The sequence below is a fragment of the Camelus ferus genome, chromosome 13, assembly GCF_009834535.1.
Source record: "Camelus ferus isolate YT-003-E chromosome 13, BCGSAC_Cfer_1.0, whole genome shotgun sequence".
Classification (NCBI taxonomy): Eukaryota; Metazoa; Chordata; class Mammalia; order Artiodactyla; family Camelidae; genus Camelus; species Camelus ferus.
The window spans coordinates 28,892,345-28,914,532 of record NC_045708.1 but is presented as its reverse complement, the minus strand read 5'-3'; the positions used below and the strand labels follow the sequence as shown (position 1 = coordinate 28,914,532).

At 42.3% G+C, this 22,188-nt stretch overlaps 1 long non-coding RNA gene across 1 annotated transcript in view; it reads right to left on the bottom strand.

The window, feature by feature from the left end:
* Nucleotides 1-22,188, bottom strand: part of LOC116667950 — a 22,717-nt gene extending 529 nt beyond the window's left edge. Inside the window, exons 1-6 of the long non-coding RNA XR_004324952.1 lie at nucleotides 22,155-22,188; nucleotides 21,065-21,101; nucleotides 13,689-15,384; nucleotides 9,448-9,503; nucleotides 1,542-1,745; nucleotides 1,263-1,356 (exon numbers count right to left, since the gene is read on the bottom strand). This is a non-coding gene — a long non-coding RNA (uncharacterized LOC116667950). The remainder of the gene's footprint in view (nucleotides 1-1,262; nucleotides 1,357-1,541; nucleotides 1,746-9,447; nucleotides 9,504-13,688; nucleotides 15,385-21,064; nucleotides 21,102-22,154) is intronic.

Below are 22,188 nucleotides of genomic sequence, written 5' to 3'. Positions count from 1 at the left end.
AGCCATTGACCTCCAGTGCCGTGAACTATAGCAATCATTGACCTCTAGAACAACCCTTCCCCTCCCTGCCTCAGGGAGGGTCACTTAGTCACTTATGGGCAGTGCCATTGTCCTCCTAGGACCGGGTCTAGGGGTACAGAAGATGGACAAAATATAGCAATGTCATAGCACATGCTTCCCCCAGCCCAAGAGTCCTCCAGTGTGGCCTCCCCTGCTCTGGTTCTGGCCTTTGGCCTTGCAGTTCCAGTGAGTACCATTCCTTTGGGGAAAGCTCAGGAGACCAATACGTAAGCTCTGGTACTCCCAAGGGTTCTGTTTCTTCTTTTCCCTTCTGCTCTCCCTGAGATATCCCATACACTCTCATGAGTTTAAGAACTTTTCTGCTTCTAACCAGCAAAATTCTTTCAAAAAAAAACAAAAACAAAAACAAAACAGAAAATGAAAAAAGACAAAAGGACAGACAAAATCTGAGATCCAGAGGAAGAAATTCTAAAGGATGTTCTTCAGACAGAAGGACTATGGTACATAACTTACAGGGAATTTATTGGGGGGTTAGCATGAGGTCATATGTTTAAAGTGCTCAGAAGAGGGCCTGGCAGATAGCATTTACTGTGTTTGCTATAATTAAGGAAATGATCCTAGATGGAAGGGCTGAAATTAAGAAAGTGAGCAAAAGATGAAAGTTTTAAAAATTAATAAATATTAACATACAGATTATAAAACTATAATAATGCTTAATTTTTAAAGTTAAAAAATATAGTCATGAACTAAAAATATTGGAGAATGATTGCATATAAATTGATCCTTAGAATGTTCTTGAGGAGGCTAAAAACACTGAATAACCTCAATGTTCCTTAAGTATCCATGCTAAAATCTAGAGTAAATACTAAGAAAAATAGAATCAGGTACAAAAAACCTAAATACAAACTATGAAATCCAACAGTGTATTAAAAAATAATACATGTGAACTAACTATACTTTAATAAAAAAATAAAGATAAGATTCCTGGATTTAAAAAAGTAATAATACATCATAATTAACTGGTATTTATCCCAGGAATGCAAGGGTGGGTCATTAGAAAAATTCATCACTGTAATTCACTACATCTATAGACTAAAGTAGAAAAAATTACAATTATCCTAATGCAGAAGAAGCATTTTATAGAATTTAATCCTATTTATGATAAAACTTCTGGCAAATGGAAGATTAATTTGATAAGAGTCATATACCAAAAAGCCTATAGCAAATGTTACTGAACATACTTGACATTCTCTTTAAGATGAATGCAAGGAGAATCAGTGATGTTTCTTGGACCTGTCAGAACTGATGTTTCAAGGCAAACTGCTACCTTGAAATCTGGAGAGACAAGCACATATAGAGAATTAGAGCTAATATATGCTTACCAGGAGAACCCACTGGAGCCAAAAACTGATGGGAATGCTTAAGTGTTAATATTAACAAATGGATGGAAGCTGAATGTGGACTAATTTGAGAATGACGAACAACTGGGGGCTGTGGTCTTGGGAAGGCGGCATACTTACATGGGTTTGTCTCTCTGGGTACCCACAGTAAAGATCTGAGAAAGATCTAGTGGTTTTATCAGGAGGAGGGAAAGAGAAATAGTTCTGAAGCACCTCCAGAGCTTCCTCGATAGCAAAGGCTTACTCTCCAAGGGAAACACAACCAGAATCACCTGGAGAAGGGCATTTTCCCCACTCTGGGGTCCTCTAGATTTCCTCTCCCACCTGAGGAGAGAAGAAAAGTAAAGCACCTGTGAAAGTCACAACACAGGGAAACAGACCCATTAAAAGAATGAGATGCAATCATAGCATGATACAGTGCTTCCTCTGTCCCACGACTTACCCCAATATGAACAGGAATCTAGTGTGTTACTGTTGGAATAGCTGCAAGACACAGCCTCTGAAAGAAGTTCTTAGGGAAGCCCCATATCAATAGGGGAGATAAAAATAAGGTCACTAGAGAAAGTTGAAATCTAAGACAACTATAGCTACATTAAATACAGCCTAACTCCTAGCCAGACTAACAAAACCACACCATTACAACATATTTACTTCAGTTCCTGTTATCCAATATACCCCATTGCCCAATACATCAGGTCCAGCTTTAGATAAAATATTAGACATATTAAAGGCAAGAAAAAAAACCACAGTCTGAAAGGAAAAAGCAAGCCGTGGAGTCAGAATCAGTTGTGACACACACTTTGGAATTATTAGGCAGGAAATTCAAAATAACTACTATTAATATGTGAAGGGCTCTAATGAAAAAGTAGACAACATGCAAGAACAGATGAGTAAAGCAAGCAGGTAGAGAAGACTAAGCAATCAAAAGCCTGGTAAAAGTCAAAATAAATGAGCAGAAGTGAAGAATGCCCTCGATAGTCTCATCATTAGATAGGACATGGTCAAGGAAAGAATCAGTGAGCTTGGAAGACGGGACAATAGAAACTTTCCATACTGAAATGAAAAGAAAAAATAGTGAAAATACCAGAATGGAACATCTAAGAACTGTTGGCAATTTCTAAAAGGTATAACATGAGTATATTGGGAATACCAAAGAAGAAAAAATAGAGCAGAAATATTTGAAATTTATAATAGCCAAGAATTTTCCAAAATTAATGACAGACACCAAACCACAGATCTAGGAAGCTCAGACAACACCAGTCAGGATAGATACCAAGACGTCTATGGAGAGAATTTTCAAACTCTAATAGAAGAGTTGATGATCCGAATAAATGAAGAGACATTCCCTGTTGTTGGATAGACAGTTTAATATAAAGATATTAACTCTCCCTAAATTAATCTATAAGTTCAATGTAGTCTAAAAATTTCGGTTTGTATGTTAACTAAACTTACTCTACAACTTACATGCAATAATGTTAGTCTATGAATGGTTAAATCAACTTCTGTTTAAAGAAGGGAACAGATTGGCACATGTATATCTGGGAAATTAATATCTGACAAAAGAGGCACCTTAAAACAGTGGGGGAAAAGAATATACAAACAGCTTATACAACTTAATAACAAAAAACACCCAAACAATCCCATCCAAAAATGGGCAGAAGACCTAAACAAGCATTTCTCCAAAGACATACAAGTGGCCAATAAGTACATGGAAAAGTGCTCAATATCACTTATTATCAGAGAAATGCAAAGCAAAACTCCAATGAGGTATCACCTCACACCAGTCAGAATGACCATCATTAAAAAGCTCACAAATGGTAAATGCTGGAGAGGATGTGGAGAAAAGGGAACACCCCCCCCCCCCCCCGCATGCTGTTGGTGAGAATGTGGTTTCGTGGAGCCATTATGGAAAACAGTATGGAGGATTCCTTAAAAAGCTAAAAATAGACTTACCATATGATCCAGCAATCCCCCTCCTGAGCATGTATCTGGAGGAAGCTCTAATTTGAAAAGATACATGCACCCCAATGTTCATAACAGCACTATTCACATTAGCCAAGACATGGAAGCAACCTAAATGTCCATCGACAGATGACTGGATAAAGAAGTTGTTGGCGGGGGGGGGGGTGTTTGTGTATATATACACACAATGAAATACTACTCAACCATAAAAAGGAAAAATAATTCCATTTGCATCATCATGGATGGACCTGGAGATTGTCATACTAGGTGAAGTCAGACAGAGAAAGAAATATTATGATATCACTTACAGGCGGAATCTTAAAAAAAAATGACACAAATGAACTTATTTACAAGACAGAAGCAGACTCACAGACATAGAAAACAAACTTTGAGTTACCAGGGAGAAAGGAGGTGGGAAAGGATGAGGTGGGAAGGGATAAGTTGAGATTTGCAGATACCAACTACTACATATAAAATAAACAAGTTTCTACTGTATATAGCACAGAGAATTATATTCAATATCTTGTAGTAACCTATAATAAAAAAGAATATGGAAACAAATATATCTATGTATATGTATAACTGAAACATTATGCTGTACACCAGAAATTGAAACAACATCGTAAACTGAATATTCCTCAATAAAAAAATAAATAAATAAAATAAAAATAAAAAGCCTTGGCAAGAGCCGTGGGCTTTAATTTAAAAAAAATACAATTAAATTAAAAAAAAAAACAGTGGAGAGAAATGTATGGTTCAAAATATTAGAAAAACTGGTTCACCATCTGGAAAAAAGAAATTCCTACCATTGTGCCTTGCAAGCCTTGTGGTTGCCCAGCCTCCAGATGGGAGAGAGAGCCTGGAGATAGTGACAGAGACATAAATGGTTTATTGGAAAGATCTTACACGATCGAAGCAAAAGGTCCTGGAGAAACTCCCCATGGGGTATGACAGACAGCAAGCAGGACAGGGCAGCAGTCCGCTACTTGGGGGAGAAGGAGGCTACTACCATTTATAGGGAGAATTGACGTCAGATTGGCTCATTAGTTACCAAGGAAACCAGCAGCTGGGGCAGGAAGCAGGCATGTAGGCAGTTACTGATCAAGCTCTATAATTAAGAGGATGGAATAGCCATGTGAGTGAAGCAGGGACTGGACGAGCAGGGGATGTACAGAGAGCAGGAGGACAGCCATCTGAGTGGCCTGACCCTCCACCCCTGTGTACCCTGTATGACCCTAACAGTCCTGGTCCACCCCTCTTCCGCAATATCCCTGGCATCAGGTATGTAGGGGACACTGCAACCAAATGCCACCAGCGCAATACAGACAGCAGCAGCTGAAAAGAGTATCAAGAGTAGGACACCTAGTATGCTAACAATAGGGACTCGCCAAGAAGTGGGCAATTTTAGAGCCAGGCACTTGGCATGTGGGACAGGAGAAAGGTGAGAGTCCTCAGTCGTCCCCACATGGTCTCATTAGTTACGCTGATTTTCTACGGAAGCTCACTGCAGACCTAGCAATCAGACTCATTTCCAAGTGAGGCCACCATTGTCGCCCAGTCTGCAAACAGATTCCCTCCACCCAGGCGAGGGATGAAATCTGAGATGTTTAACAGGCACATTACAGGGCTGACCATTACGCAGTACAGACATGACCATTATGCAAAGCACAAGCAGTAAAACCATTCTGCAATAATACCACCCCTGCCTGTGGTTTTTGTCCTGGTGTGCAATACCATACCATATCACCTGTCCACCCTCAGCCCCCATAGCCTGTGCCAAGCACTGGAGAGGTGACAGAACAACAGACCTCAGGGTTAATATAATGGTGCCTTCTCCGGTAGGGAGCCCAGAATAATTATATTAGTAGTCGTAGGTGGGACCACATAGAAGACAGGTGAAATCTGTAAGTGTCTTTCTAATCCTGTTCCCCATGACAAACCCAAACCACTGGGGCTTTACCTGCCAGTTCTAGGGCCATTTTATAATGTGTCCCCCTGGGGGTGGATCCTGTGGTGGGGACGAAAGTGAGTTATTGTCCTGACCGTAGTGCGTAAGCCCTGGGACGATGGCTCCAGGGATGTTCAGTTATAGTTGGGAGGACCTGAGTGAGCCTCCTGGTCCACGTGGTGAGAGAACAGGTTTCCCACCTCAGTTGTTGTTTAAGTAGTTCATTCATCCTTTCACTTAGTCCGGCAGCAGGGGGGTTGTAAGGCAGGTGGAAATCCTAAGTGTATGTTATTTTTATCAGTCTGTTCCTGAACTTCATGGCCTTTGAAGTGGTTCCTTGGTGGCTGTCCATGGGGTCCCTATGTCACATACAGCTGTTCTAGACCCTAAACAGTGGGTTTTGGCATTGCTTGACCACCCAGGTAGACCTTTTGTAATGTCTTCCACCTGTAATGCTTCATAATGGCATATAGCTGTTGTTCCATCACACCGTATCATTGCTCACCCCTTCCAGAGCTGGGACCAGAAGCTCAAGGATACTCTTATTATTTTGCCGTTGCCACAGCCCTCAACAAAACCCTTTTGGGTAACTGGCCACGTCCAATTCACAAGCCTGTCCTTGAGTTAATATCCCCAAAGCCTGTGTCTGTAGTTGTTCAGGGGTGGCGGGTCAGGGGTATGCTAGTATTTTGTAGATAATCCAGGTCCTTGTGTTCTGTCTGTATTCACCAGCCATTCTCACGTAGTCAGGTAAACCCTGAGCAAGGGGTTGCTACTTTTAAACTGGAAAGAGACCCTGAGGTTAACAGGACATCATCAATATAATAGGAGAGAAAGACCCCTCTCATGGCAGTCAGCTGCCACAGGGCCCCACGTGGCTGCCTCGGGATTACTCTGCAACTTTCTGTTCCTTGTCCTTATTTCCCCACATCTCGGCACACTCCTGGGAGTTTTCTCGGCCTCTTGGCTGGCTCACCAGTTGTTGGGCTGCATCCTGCAGGCCTGCAAGCCTTGTAGTTGCCCAGCCTCGAGACGGAAGAAAGAGCCTGGAGACAGTAGCAGAGACACCAACAGCTTATTGGGTAGGGGATCTTACACGTCTGAAGCAAAGGGTCCTGGAGTGACACCCCTCCGTGCACCACAGAGGGCAGGCAGGACAGGGCAGCAATCTTTGCTACTCAGGGGAGAGGGCGGCTACCATTTATAGGGGGAATTGATGGCAGGTTGGCTCATCAGTTACCAGGGAAACCAGCAGCTGGGGGAGGTGGCAAGCACGTAGGCAGTTACTGATCAGCCCTATAATTAAGGGGATTGGATAGTCCTGTGAGTGAGGCAGGGCCTGGTTGAGCAGGGGATGTACAGAGAGCAGGAGAACAGCCATCTTGAGTGGCTTGACCCGACACCCACCTAAACCAAGTTACAAAGATAAGCTCTGGATGGGTTAATAGACCCATTGAAAGGCCAACTGTAAAGATAATTCTTAAAAATGTAAAAGAAATAGTTTTTGTGAACTAAGGGCAAGGAAGAAGTTTTAATATTTCAAAAGCACAAATTATACATTAATAACTGTGTACTGGGATTACATTAAAAGTAAAGATTTCTATTTAATGAACGGTGTCATGGACAGAAGTTAAACAGATTGCAGAATGATAATTGACAGTGTCAAGAAACAGCAAGTGATTAATAGTTAGAATATACAAGGAAATCCTGCAAATCAACAATAAAAGGGTAATAACTTCAGTGGAAAAAACAGGCAAAGGAAATAAACAGGCAAAGTCCAAATGTTAATAAGCACATGAAAATAACCTCAGAATCATTATAATCAGAGAAATGCAAATCAAGGCAGTAAAGAGATATCACTTTATACTAGTAATGACCAACTGGCAAAAATTAGAAAACTGGATACTGCCAAGTGATGTCAAGGATATGGAGGTTCAACTGGTACAGCCATTTTGGAGTGCAAGACAATTATACGCAGACACTAAGACCTATGAATTTGTGCATTGATCCACTAAAGGGACATGTACAAGGGATATTCATCGTAGCAGTATTTGTGGTGAAGTGTGGCAGGCCAAATAATGGCCCCCTAAAGACATCCACATAAAATGCCCAGAACCTGTGAAAATGTTCATTTACATGGCAAAAGGGACTTTGCAGATATGACTAAATTAAGGACTTTGAGATAGGGAGATTATCCTGCATTACGTGGGTGGGCCCATTCTAATCACTTGGGTCTTTAAAAGTGGAAAACTCTTCAGCTGTAGTCAAAAGGAGATGTGATTGCAGAAGAATGATTGGAGAGATGTGGTGTGACAGCAATTAAAGACATAAATATATGGAGAGTTAGTCATACCCCGTTCATGGATTGAAACACACAATATTGTTAAGATGTCAGTTCTTCTCAAGTTTACCTCTGGAGTCAACACACTTTCAGTAAAAATTCCAGGAGGCTTTTGGAAGAAATTGACATACCAGTAATAAAATTTATGTGGAAATGCAAAAGACCTTGAAAAGTAAAAGCAATTTTTAAAAATTTATGTATTTATTTCATAATAATCACATTTTAAAAATTGAAGTATAGTTGATGTACAATATTATGTTATAGGTATACAATATAGTAATTCACAATTTTTAAAGGTTATACTTCACTTATAGTTATTGTAAAATATTGGCTATATTCCCCATGTTGTACAGCACATCCTTGTAGCTTTATTTTATTTTATACCTGATAGTTTGTACCTCTTAATCCTCCACCTCCATCTTGCCCCTCTCCTTCCCTCTCCCCACTGGTAACCACTAGTTCCTTCTCTGCATCTGTGAGTCTGTTTCTTTTCAGTTATATTCACTAGTTTGTTGTATTTCTTTTTAGATTCCACATGTAAGTGGTATCTTACAGTATTTGACTTTCTCTGTATGACTTATTTCACTTAGCATAATTCTCTCCAAATCCATCCATGCTATCATACAACATTCAAAATTAACTGTACTTCAATTAAAAAGCAAGTAAACAACAATCCAACCCATTTAAAATATGGGCAGAAGAACTGAAGCAAAAGCAATTTTGAAAAGGAAGAACCGAGTTGGAAGACTTATGTTACCTGACTGCAAGACTGACTATGAAGTAACAATGGTATTGGCATAAGGATTGATCAATGCAAAAGAGCACTGTGCAGAAACAGACTTAACACACGGCCAATTTTTTTTTAATTTTAACTTTTTTGGGGGGAGGTAGTGAGGTTTATTTACTTGTTTATTTAATGGAAGTACTGGGGATTGAACCCAGGATTTTGTGCATGTTAAGCATGCAATCTACTGCTGAGCTATGCCCTTCCCCCACCAATTAATTTCTGACAAAGGTCCCAGAATCATTCAATAATCTTTTCAACAAATGTTGCTGCAACTGGATATTTGAATGGAAAAATATGAACCTCTACCCCTCACATTATAAACAAAAGTTAACTCAAAATGGATCATAGGCCTAAACATAAAAGTTAAAATTATAAAACTTCTACAAGAAAATATAGGAAAACATCTTCACAACTTTATGGTAAGCAGCAATTTCTTAGAACACAGAAAGCACTAACTAACCCTAAAATAAAAATAACAAGATAAATTGGATTTCCTCAAAATGTCTTCTCTTTGAAAGATACCATTATTACTTAGAATAAGATGATGACTTAATAAGACAAAGTAAAAATGGGCAAAAGATTTAAATGGACGTGTCACAAAAAAAGAGAAACAAATTGCCAATCAGCACATGGGAAGATATGTATCACCATAATTCATCAGGAAGCTGCACACATTGGAATAGCTAAAATTAAAGACTGGCTGTATCAAGTGTTGGTGGGCCTGCGGAGCATCGTTCTTAACGTTTTCTTTTCTTTCCTTTTTTTTTTTTAATTTTTGGTGAAGAGGGGAGGTAATTAGATTAATTAATTTATTTATTTTAATGGAGGTACTGGGGATTGAACCCAGGATCTCGTGCATGCTAAGTATGCGCTCTACCACTGAGCTATACCTTTCCCCTTGGAACAGCATTCTAGATGGAAACAGAAACTGGTATAATCACTATGGGAAACAGTTTGGCAATTTCTTGTAAATTTCTTACACACTTACCCCGAGACTCAGCAACTCCACTTTCAGCTGTTCATCAGGAAAGATGAAAGTGTCCACTGAAAGACAGAAATGCTCATGGCAGCCTTATTTATAATAGCTCCAACTTGGAAGCAGGACAGATGTCTAATGTATTTGTCAGGGGTCAATCAAAACAAAGAAACCACACAGTAATTAGAACAAAGAAACCTTAAGGTTAAAAATTATTAATGCTACCAGTGTAGAGAGAAATGTACAGAATATTCTAAAGCTGAGGGAGTGTCCGAGGAAGGAACAAATTTGAAGAGGGACCTTTCCATCAAGCCAGGACTCAAACCTTGTTGAAGAACGTGTAATTTGATGTGAGGTGTGCTGGGAGCCCAGGCCAGGCCTGGTCCACAGACTCCAGGTCATCAGGAAGCATTCCTCTGGGGTACTGGCAGCAGAGGCTGGCAGGGAGTGCCCTGGGCGAGTCCAGTTAGGAACCTACTTGCAGGCTGAGCCGTGAAGGCCTAGGACACATGTGCCCATGTCTGGAGGGCCACTGGAAACACCCTTCCAGGGAGCTGGTGGGTGGAGGCTGGCAGGTAGGTGCACAAGGGAGTCAGAGGGTGGTGCCCAAGGGGCACAGAGCCTACAATGGGAGGGATCTAGCAAGGTGGGAGCAGGGGTAGGCCTGAGGCTGTGAACTCATAGGCATCACATGCCCTGGACACACAGTTGGGACAGAACATTAATGGATATGCCCATGCATGTGCCTCTGGCAGCAGGGCAATTGAAGGAAGAGAAGCAAACGGAAGAACCCTGGACCCAGGAAATATTTCTTCCTCCTGCCATGTCCCTCCAGCACCACCTACTGACATAGCTCTATATTGTTGTCACTGCAAAGGAGAAACGCATAAAGGGGCTATCCAACTATCGCAGAGTAGGTAATGAAGGGTAGATTTGGAGTTGAGAGGCAATAAATTGATAATTGTTATATCCAGCAACAGGTGCAATGGGAAAGCAATTTGTGGCAGATTAATGTGTTGCTCATCAGCACTAAATAGAATGAACTACCGATAAATGGACAGCACAGATGGATGGCAAAAACAGCACACTGAATGAAAGAAAGCAGACACAAAAGAGTAAAGACTGTTATGTGACAGCTCATACAGCTCAGTAACAAAAAAAAAACCCAGTCAAAAAATGGGCAGAACACCTAAACAGACATTTATCCAATGAAGACATACAGATGGTTAACAGACATATGAACAGATGCTCAATATCGCTAATTATCAGAGAAATGCAAACCAAAACTACAATGAGGTATCACCTCACATCGGTCAGAATGGCCATCATTAAAAAGTCCACAAATGATAAATGCTGGAAAGGATGTGGAGAAAAGGGAACCCTCCTACACTGTTGGTGGGAATGTAGTTTGGTGCAGTGATTATAGAACACAATATGTAGATTCTTTAAAAAATTAAAAATAGAATTACCATATGATTCAGCAATCCCACTCCTGGGCATATATCTGGAGAAAACTCTAATTTGAAATGATACGTGCACCTCAATGTTCATAGCAGCACTATTTACAATAGCCAAGACATGGAAATAACCTAAATGTCCATTGACAGATCACTGGATAAAGAAGTTGTGGTATATACATATACACACATGCATATACACACACACACAATGCAATACTACTCGGCCATAAAAATGATAAAGCAATGTTATTTGCAGCAACATGGATGGACCTGGAGATGGTCATACTAAGTGAAGTAAGTCAGATAAAGGCAAATATCGCAAGATAACACTTAAATGTGGAATCTAAAAAGATGAAACAAATGAACTTATTTATGAAATAGAAACAGACTCACAGACATAGAAAACAAACTTATGGTTACCAAAGGGGAAAGGCGGAGGGGAGGGATAAATTAGGAGTTTGGGATTAGCAGATACAAACTGCCATATACAAAATAGATAAACAACAAGGTCCTACTGTAGAGGACAGGGAATTATATTCAATATCTTGTAGTAACCTATAATGAAAAAGAACATATATGTATAACTGAATCACTATGTTGTATACTAGAAACTAACACAACATTGTATATCAACTATACTTCAATTTAAAAAAGACTGTCATATGAAATTCTAGACCACATGAGAGTCATCTATAGGGAAAAAAATGTCAATCGGTGTTACCTGAGGATTTGGGATGTGTGGTATTGACTGCAAAGGATCACAGAGGAATTTGGGGAGATGATAGAAATATTCCATATCTGGATTGCGGTAGTGGTTACATAGGTGTGTGTATTTATAAAAATGCATCAAACTGTACCATTATAATGGATATATTTTATTTTATGTAAATTGTGCCTCAGCAATGTCTATCTTAAAAATATCACCTGTAAATCAGATGCTTACAGCCATGTAGGATCTAGACTACCACTGCCTTCCAAACCCTGCTGCCTTGTAAATTCCACTTGAGAAAAATCACAGCTTTGATCTGAACATTGGAAACCTCCCTCTTCCTGCAGGAGTTGGATTCTCATAGAGGGAAAGTCTCGGCGGTCATAGAGGATTATTCTGGATTATTCCTGGGAAGTAGATGAGATGATACGCCTGGAAGGGAGCTGCCCAGGAAACTCCAGTCATGTTCTCCCTAAGGGCAGGCCCCTGCATTCTTCTCTAGCTCAGCCATCACCAGTCCTGTATCTTTCATGGCTTGGCCAGAGCCCAGGTGGTGTGCAGGGACAATTACAGAGGGAGACAGCCTTCAAGACTGGACAACTAACCAGGCAGGAATGAGCGACTCAGGGGGAGCAAACTGCCTAAGGAAAAGGAACTTAACTAAGGATCCCAGCAGCTTCTGAAAGCATGAAGCATTGTGGATTGACATATATCGGTAACAACTGAGATTGGTAATACTATTAATCATGAGAACAAAGAAGTTGCAGAAGTCCGGCAAGCAGCTCCTTTATAAATAAAGCCTAACAATGGGTATTGACTGAGTAGCTAAAGCTTGCCTGTGCTGGGGTCGAGGAGAAATCCTATAGTTTTTGATTTGTATGTGTGTGTACTTGCCTCAAAACCCCACAGATGGATAGAGAACATTTACTGAGATCTAGACAAAGCTGTCAAATATAGTCTGGTTAGAAAAGTCTTCGCCTCAGCAGAACCAAAAGTTATCTCGCAGGTTTGAGAAATTATTTCACTTCCTAGGTCTCAGGCACATCAGTGGCCCAGAGGGAGTTTACTAAAGTTGCTCTATGAATATGCGTATAGAATGAATGACTTCTCTACCCAGCAAGAACACTTGTATGTGAATAATGGAAGACTGACTAGAGCACCCTTCAGCTCAGCGCTCCCAGTTCTGGGCATCTATCCCAGCGAACTCCCACATGGCACCAAAGGCGGGCATGTATAAGCATGGCCATTTGGGAACTGTCCACCATGGTGGAGAGTTAGAGGCCATCTAGGTGTCCATCTGCTTGGGGAAAATGGATGAGTATAATGTGGAGGAGACACTTAGCAGGATACAGTGCAGAAGTTAGGAGCACAGATCACACACACACACACACACACACACACACACACACATCTTAAAAATAGTGCTGGGTGAAAAGGCAGTAAATGTAATAAAGTCTAGTGCATAATATCATGTATGAAAATTAAAAATACAGTTCCCAACATAACACCACATATTTTGCAAGAATACACACACCCACATGTCAAAATATTTTCAGAGGGCTTTTTTCTCTACAATGGGAGTGGAGAAATGAGAAATGGGCAGAAAAGTGAATAACTAAATGAACAAGAAAGGGGCCTCGCACAGGCCAATGATAAAAGCATGTTATGAACCATGGCCAATGGACCTCAACTGACCAATATGTTACAGAAGGAAACCGAGAGGTCCAAACCAAGGTTTTTAGATTGTATAAAAAGACGGGGAAACGGAATGTCTCAGGAGCATTCCATCCATACCACCATCAGGCTCAGGCTGCCTTGCACTTGGAGCTGATCTCTGTACAGGGTTATGGCCACTGGGAGTTGGTGCAGGACGGCACGTGTCTGTGTGTGTATCAGTGTCCATGACTCAAGTGTTGAGATGTACAGGGACTGAAATTCAGAGTCCACTTGTAATTTTCCCTAAGCTTTGCTCCCCTTTATATTTGGTGTAAGGAATGGGAGTGAAGACATACGCTAAACTCGGGCAACAAGATAACCAAGACATGGGAGTAGCTGAGAACCCATCTTGGGAAAGAGGCTCTTACCTGAGGGAGGTGCTCCTCCAGGTTGTATGCCTGCTGGCCATCATCCAGTGTCCCCCATGTCCACCAGGTCACCAGGATGCTGCGTACCACATTCCCAAGAGTTCTGGGATGTGCCAGGTGCCCCACTGGTAGAAACACATGGCCCCGTGATGGAAAGTGGGAATCAGGTCTGGTGAGGGCTGGTTGGGGCAGATGTGCTAGCAGGAACTAGGGAGGCTTATCTGGGCCCAAGGCCCATGCAGGTGTGGGGAAAGGCAGGGTGAGGAGGAGGTGCAACGGGTGAGGGAGGGGTGCGGGAGAAGAGGGGAGCAAGTCGGAAGGGGCGGCGAATGGAAGGGAGAGGGAGAGGAGGAAGGCAGGTGGTAGGAGGGGCAGGGGGACAGGCCAGGCTGGAGGTGACCCAGGCAGGGAGGTGGGAGGGTGCAGAACTGGTAAGAGGAGGGAGCCGGTCTGGGCATGAGGTAGGAAGAGGACCAGTTTGGGCTGAGTAACTGGTGACTGAGGTAGGCACAGGGCCAAGAGACTGGGAAGTCATAGGGACAAGAGGCAGGACAGGAGGAAGGGAGGGAGCGGAAAGCTGAGCTGGGGCAAGGGGAGAAGTGTGATGAAGAGGAGGTGGAGCAGGAAGACAGGGCAGCTTCCTCTGCATGGCTCTCAGCTGAGAAGTGCTGGGTTCAGTGTTCTGCATTCTTTCTTTGCTTGATGCCATTATGACTCAGATTCCATTAAAAGAGTCCAAAATTCTATGAGGTTTTGACTTGAAAGATACCTTTGAGATCCATGAGTACAGATTTCTCCATCTTATAAATTAAGAAACAAAGATCCGAGGGTTGTCCAAAGTCACCTAACAGTTATTTAGGGGCACAATTTGGACAGAATCCAATCCGGAGCTTGTAAAAAATTTCCAGGCTAACTAGGCAGTGGACCAAAGTGTAGGGCTCTCCAGGGCGTGGAAGGGGCCCCTCTGGTCCTTGGGGAGGGGCCTAGACAGAGGCAGTGGAGGTGGCCACTCTCCATCCTTGAGAGGCACCTTCTACCTCTGTCTAGTCATTATCAGAACCTGCAAGAAGCCTCTTATCTCCCCACCATGGGAAAGCCCACTGAATACTGCCCAGGGAAGGGACTGAACCTGAAGGAAACATCAATACTGACCCACTCACCAAGCAATAATTTAGATGAAATCCAAGCCTGGGGTCTGGGGACCAGGGGAAGAAGGATCTGGAGCACGGGGGTGGGTCAAGGAGAATTTAGAGTCTCCCTCTAGTCATTGCGTTAGATGCTCCAATACATTTCTCACTGTTTGTCTCATTAGAAATTCATCAGGCAGGGATGTTACCTCCATTTTCAGGAAGAAGAAACTATGCCAAGATGGATGAAAACACTTGCCCAGGGCCACACAGCCTCAGAATCCTGGCACCTAGTTCTGTGCTCTTCCCGTTAAATGACCACATTGGGAAAAGGGACAGGAACACAAAGGACAAGCCCCCACACCAGAATGAGCATTTACTTGAGTTTAGAGTTTTAGGTTCAATATTATTTTCTCCCAGAAATTTGAAGCTGTTGCTTCACTGTATTTTTGCAACAAGTATTGCAGATTTTCATCTGAAGTCTGACGTCAACCTGATGCATATTCCATTGATAGGAAATCTGTTTCCTTTGTGCTTTTAATATTATTTTTTTCTGGACAACTGATAGTCTGAAAATAAAATTAAAATAAAATAAAATAAAATAAAAATACTGGAGAACAAAGTTGCTTTTGAAATGTTTAAAACACATTGTCCTCTTATATGCAGAAACATTAATGGAAAACTATTAAGAGAGTGAAATAATTAAAATTGACAATTGGCAGGTAGAGGACGGTTGCCTCTAATTGATGGAGAGGGAACAGGCTCTATTAGAGATCCTTTCCTATCTTCCAGGGAGTTGTGTGGATTCTGTCTTAAATTTGGATCCCTAATTGTTGCTGGCAATATCATTTTTAAGAGATTCCACTCCGGCAGCAAGCACTGAAAGGAAAATTTACAAGAATAAGTGCAACAATGACAGTAACGTGGCTAACATGTATGCCCTCGCTGCAAGCTAGGTGCCGTGCTTAGGACTTGTTATCATTTAGTAGGTAATTTTTTTTCTCTCGACAACTCCATGGGGGAGATGTGGAGTCTCTCTTCTGCTCTCCCACCCCACCCTTCACAGGCTGCCGAGGAAGGGTTTGGTGTTTGCACTCTTGTTTTAAGATATGTTTGCGTGTTGTGAGACGGGGAGGTCAGTGACACTGGAGGGAGGGGAAAGTTGAAGAAGTCCTTGACAGTGAACAGGGTGCGCACAGTTTGGGGTCAGGGGGTTGGCAAGGATATTTTAAGGGGCAGAGGACAGAAAGAATATTAGTAGAGAAGCAGGCATGCTGGTAGATTTGGTGGCAGGAAGAAGGCAGTGGGCTTCCCTTTCTGGTTGCCTCATTCTTTCAATAAAAGATAAAGGGGGGAGGGTGTAGCTCAAGCGGTAGAGTGTGTGCTTAGCATGCATGAGCTCCTGGGTTCAATCCCTAGTACCTCCTATAAAAATAAATAAGCCTAATTTCCTACTCACCAAAGCCAAAATAAAATAATTAAATAATATAATAATAAATAAATAAAATACTTTTTAAAAAAAGATGAGGCAAAGTCATCAAATGAGAGTGGGGTGAGCTACAGCTGGTTTCCAGAAAGAGGAGACGGTAATAACGCTTACTGAGTGCTTACTAGACTTTAGGGGTTGTTCTAAGCACCTTGTTGGTGTCAATTCATTTAATCCTCATAAAAACTCTGTGAAGTAAGTACCATTTGGAGCCCATTTTTCAGATGAGGAAATGGGGCACAGAGAAGTTAAATCACTTGCCTGAGGTTACCCAGCTACTAGGTGGCAGAGAGAGGGTCTGAACCCAGGTTCTGCAAGTTCAGACATCACTGCCCTGATTTTTGAGTTGTTTTGGAAAGTAGGCCGCACGCTAATTAGGAAACTATAGAATTCCTGGGTGGTTCTTTAAAGTGAAACGAGTTGTTAAAAATGAAGTTTTGACAACAAGACATAATAGATGTGAAACAAGATACAACAGATATGAAATCCCAGAGGGAGGGGCCAGATCATCCTCTGAGGATTTACAAAGAAAATGGTCTAAGAATCTCTTCTAGAATTCCTTGAACTCTCAGCCAGACCAAGATGCACAGAAAGGGGGCAGAGAGTGAGAGGAGGAGACCAGCAAAGGGTTCTCTTTGGAGAAATGTTGCTGACGCCAAGCTGAGAGTCCTCCATCCACTCTGGTCAGGTGGGAGGATGCTACCCTGGAACCCAAGTCTACTGAAGGGGCTTCAGAGCTCCCAACAGGACAGCTTTGAGTCATGTTAACTAAGCTGGAAGCAAAGAGGCTTGGGGATGCCGGGAAAAGCTACAGCAGACTGTGGACATGGAAGTCTGGAGGCCAGAGGGCTGTTTGACTGCATTGGTCAGGGCGTTTTGCTGCAGTGGGACAGGTCTCATTCCTGGAATGCGCAATAACAAGGGGATACAAATGTTTCCGGTGGGCCAAGAGCTAGAGAGGGAGCTGGCATGGTGTTATCTTAGGTCCTGTTCAACAGGGCTGTGTGGAGGGGTGGAGCAACCTTGATTGACGCAGGCTGAGAAGCGGTGCTTGATGGCAGGGCTGGGGAAGGAATCACAAGCAGCTACCTAGAACACAGGTGCACTGCTCTGCATCACTGACCGATCAGGGAGAGATATGTCAGCGACAGGAGACTTCTGAATAATCATCACAGCACCCATGAGAGCACTGATTTTCTCCACCTACCAGAGCCAACCAGAGTGCCGGCTTGCACCAGAGGGCTTGAAGGCAGGTGTTAAGAGCACCAGTTCACATGCTACTGTCCTTCCTCCTCTGTCCTTACACTCTGGTGGGTCCTAAACAGTGGTTAATGAATAGGGGAGGAGATGAGCAGGAAGACAGGAGGGAGCAGAGTGATGAAGTTGTTCCATGTGGGGAAGGTCACAGGACTCAACACTAAGCCATGTCTGGACATTCTTATCACTGTGTGGAAGTGTAGACTATTTGGAACTGGAAGCGATGGTAGGGCTGTTTCTTTCTTAAGAGAAGAAAAGTGCAGGTCTGCCAGAGTCTCTTCCAGGAATGGAGGTGACTCCATAAGAGAGTATTAAAGGGATGGTAAGAGTCTAAAATAAAATTACTTGGATGATGTCACGAGCGAAGCTTATTCAATTATACTTACCCAGTTGAGGGTGAATGTAAAGGCAGTCAGTGTTGTGTGACTTTTCTCCAGCAACAAGCAGCTGCTTGAGTACAGGCTCAGGGTCAGAGTTGGGGTTATCAAGGGTTGGGGGCTTTCTAGGTTAATATGATGGATAGAGAAAGAGAGGGGAGGGGGGTTGTAGCTGTTTACAGAGATCTATAATCCTGGAAAGGTGGAAAGTGGAGACAGGAGGATAGGGAAGGATCATGGAAAGTAGGGGGCATCAGGTCCTGGGAAACCCCAGTGGGGTTGAAGAATTATTGGAGTGTAGGTACCAGACAACTTGAACTGAAAAGACAGATGGTGGTCAGTGTTATTAAGTAACTTCCGTACAGTCTTAAAGCCAACCAGAGTGGAAATGGTAGCCTCCCATCAGTGAGACTGGTAGTCCAAAACTCAGGCCCATTGTTTCTGTGCTATTCAGAATCCTTGGAATAAATCTGACTGTTTCATCTTCGTAACATGCCCTCCTGGGGACTATGGTGGCAGCTTGAATGAGTACTATATTTCTACCACCAGTTTCCCCCTTGTTTTCTACAGTTTTGAGACAGGAAGGGGACAGGGCACAGCCATTCAAGGAATGCTACAGCAATTAACATCAAAATGGTGAAAGATTCAACCCCCAGCAGGCCTTGAGGCACAAGACGATGAGAGATTTAACTTCTAGTAGATCTTGAGCTTCATTATACACTCATTGTAATATTTTAACAATGTGAGTAACATGCCCACAGGCACCATGGCAGTCCCAAGGCTAGCCACAAAAGGTCAAAGAGTGGGAAATGGCCAACTTCCTAGGAATCCCAGCCTCTTCCCCAGGCTACTTAGACTGGTCCTTCCACTTAGCGTATGAAGCCACCAAGCCCATAAAAACTGGCAACACGATGCCTTGCGACTGCCCCTCTCTCTTCCTCTTTGGAGACGGCCCACATTCTGTCTATGGAATGTGTACCTACCTTTAATCTGAGCACCCAACCCCATACCTCATGACCTTTATCTTGCCTTTCAATGTTATCCCTCTGAATAAATCTACCTTCACTCAACTGTGGCTCGCTCTTGAATTCTTTCCTGCGTGAAGCCAAGGACCCACACTTGGCGGGGCACATCCCAGGGGCTCAGCCGAAGCCTGGCACACGGCCCTCCTCACACCCCACATCCGTTTCTCCTGCATCAGTTCTTCTAGGAACTAGCTCTTAGATCCTCCCATGTGCTCCCTTCCCACTGTAGCCTGAGCCTAGTCTCTATCACTCCATGACTGCAATGCTGGATTTCTTACTCGCATTTACAGCTGTCACGTGCTTTCTAAATACTCTTCATATCTCTGCCAAATTTTCTACCTGAAACATCCAGTTTTGTTTATTGCACCCCTGGTATAAAACCTTAAGTGATTCCTTACTGCTTCAAGTCACAGACGTCTCCCTAATTTTCTAGGCCATTCACACTTTCACCTGCTATTGCTGAGAGCCTTCCATGAACTCTGAGTTCCGGTTACTCACTGAAGATGAATAAAGAGAATCATGCTCTACGTGATCTAACCGATGTCCTCAAAAATAACAATTCTTACTGAAATTCCAGAATGCTCTGAGTGAAGTACATAGTGCTGGCCAACCTTGGCTAACACCCGGGGTGGGGGTGGGGGGTCAGGCATTTCCAGCCTACGGAGAGGGGTACATGGAGGAGGAACCAGCATCCCAGCCTTTCCCATTAGCTCACCTCATAGGATCTGCATTCAATGCTTCTTAAATGAATGAATGGCTTTCAATGCAGGAACACTTACCATCCAATTAGACTGTTGAGAACAATTCACAGTTGAATTTAAGTCAATTTGAATGGGTAAGTGAAGCTCAGAAATTTTAAGAGCAAGTGTGGAAGTGGTTTCAAGGACTTTATAGCTAGAAGGTTAATAGTATCTCACATGTTGAGAGATGCTAAAAATTATATTCAGAAGTGGTGCAGAGGGAGATTGAGAGGCCAGGAGAGAGAGCCAGCTAGCTGGCACTACCAAAGCTACCGTCTCATAAGTGGAAGCCCTCTTCTTGCCTGGTCCTCTTACTTCCCTTAATCACAACCCCAGGCAACTCAGTGAGCATCAGTACTTTAACGGGGTGTTCCAGGCCCGTCTTACTTGCCATGACCTAGACTCTGAATTAGCCAGCCTCCTGGATGCCCAGATTCCATTTAGAAAAGGAGTATAAAGCAGCAGTTTCCAAACCTGGAGCTGAGATGCTTAGTCAAGCCTTCTCTCAGAAATGCTGAATCTCAGCCTCCCGGGGTGGAACCCAAGATAATTTTATTTTTAACAAACCGCAGTGGATTCAGATGCCCAGGCACATTTGGGAACCACTGACGCAGACTCAGATGAGGGTACAAATTGCATGTTTATACCATTCCATATGACTGTTTACAGTAAACAGGCTGATGCCAGAGACAGCACAAATTATTCCAGTGACAGACTGAATGGACGCTGATGTTTCTAATTCAATCATCACTGCACTGAGGATGATTTAACCAGTATCCTACTCTAGTATAGGAATTTCTCAATCTTTTTTTAATGTTTCATATATAATAGATTCACACCAGATTCCCCTTATCAAGTTGTATGTTCCACACCAAACCATGCTTAATGCTGTTTGAAGCTTTAGCAATAACATCATTTAAAAGCTCGGTTGTGGCTGCTTGTCCCCATTAGTTTTCATGTGTGGTCATCACCCAGCTCATCATGGATGACGCTGTTGACATTTGCTTGGGCAGCTAATGTGCATTTTCAAGTCTCCTGAATTTTACTCCTTATTTCAGTCGACTGAAAAAAATTCCTATATTCAGTAGATTCAGCACACTAGTAAAATGCCACCCAATGTTCTGCTTTTTTCCTTATACAAATACCATATAGGGCAGGAGTTCTCCAACTCTGGCGTACAGACTCATCATCTACAAGGCGGAAGGAGCTTTTACAAATGCAAATCCTTGGTCCTCACACCCACAGACTGAGTAGATGCGGTCGAGGCCCAGGAATCTGCACGTTAACAAGTACCCCCAGATAACTACGCACACTGACGTTTTTGTGCACTGAATGTTAAGTATTATTTACACTCTAGTACTCACCTTGATTAATCCTGATACAGGTGATCCGCAAACCACACTGTGAGAAACAAGAACACTCACATAAGATATGTGAAAGTGGAAAGTTTCACATGTCTCAAGACAAGATTTTAGACACTGCATAGGACATGATTACCCAGGACTACCTGCATGATCGCTTACATTCTTGGCAGAGCCTTGCACCGCTGGACAGGTCATGGTATGAACCCAACTCTACATGAGTTGTTTGTCTAATTATGAGTCCAGGATGTCCCATAGAAATAATTCTTTTCAACTTCTTTTATTGCTTCTTCATAAACAGAAACTTAAGGTCACTCTTTATATAATCTTGTCACATTAAAACACTTGACAATATTTTCATTTAAATTTCACTTAGGGTATTGGTATGGTTTATTTCTTATGTGTAATTTTGTTATGAGTTCTAAGGTTCTAGGTAAACTTTTCCCCCTGCGATTGTCACATTTGTAATAGGTGTCTCTGCTGCGTGTCTGTAACACATTTTTGACAGTCCATTACCACGTCGACTGTAAAGGATTTCTCCTATATGTCGACTCTACTAAGGTATTTCCTTTCTGACTGAAGTTCCTATCACACTCATTAATATCAGTTTTCTATTATGTGGAGTGTGACGTGCTAAAGCCTTACTGCACTTGTCACACTTAAAGGGTCTCTCCTCAGTGGGCTGTTTCATTAAAGCCAAGTTTTGCACTCCAAGAAAAAAAAAATTTTTTTTTAAATTGAAATATAGTTGATTTGCAACGTTGTGTTAGCTTCAGGTGTACAGCAAAGTGATTCAGTTATATATATACATATAGCTAATCTTTTCCAGGTTCTTTTCCATTATAGGTTATTATAAGATATTGAATATAGTTCCCTGTGCTACATAGTAGGTCCTCGTTTGTTATCTATTTTATATATGTTAATCCCAAACTCCTAATTTATCCCTCCCCCATCCGGTCCCCTTTGGTAACCATAAGTTTTTCTATGTCTGTGAGTCTATTTCTGTTTTGTAAGTAAGTTCATTTGTATCACTTTTTTTGCTTCTACATATAAGTGGTATCATATAATATTTGTCTTTCTCTCTGTGACTTACTTCTCTTAGTATGACAAGCTCCAGGTCCATCCAT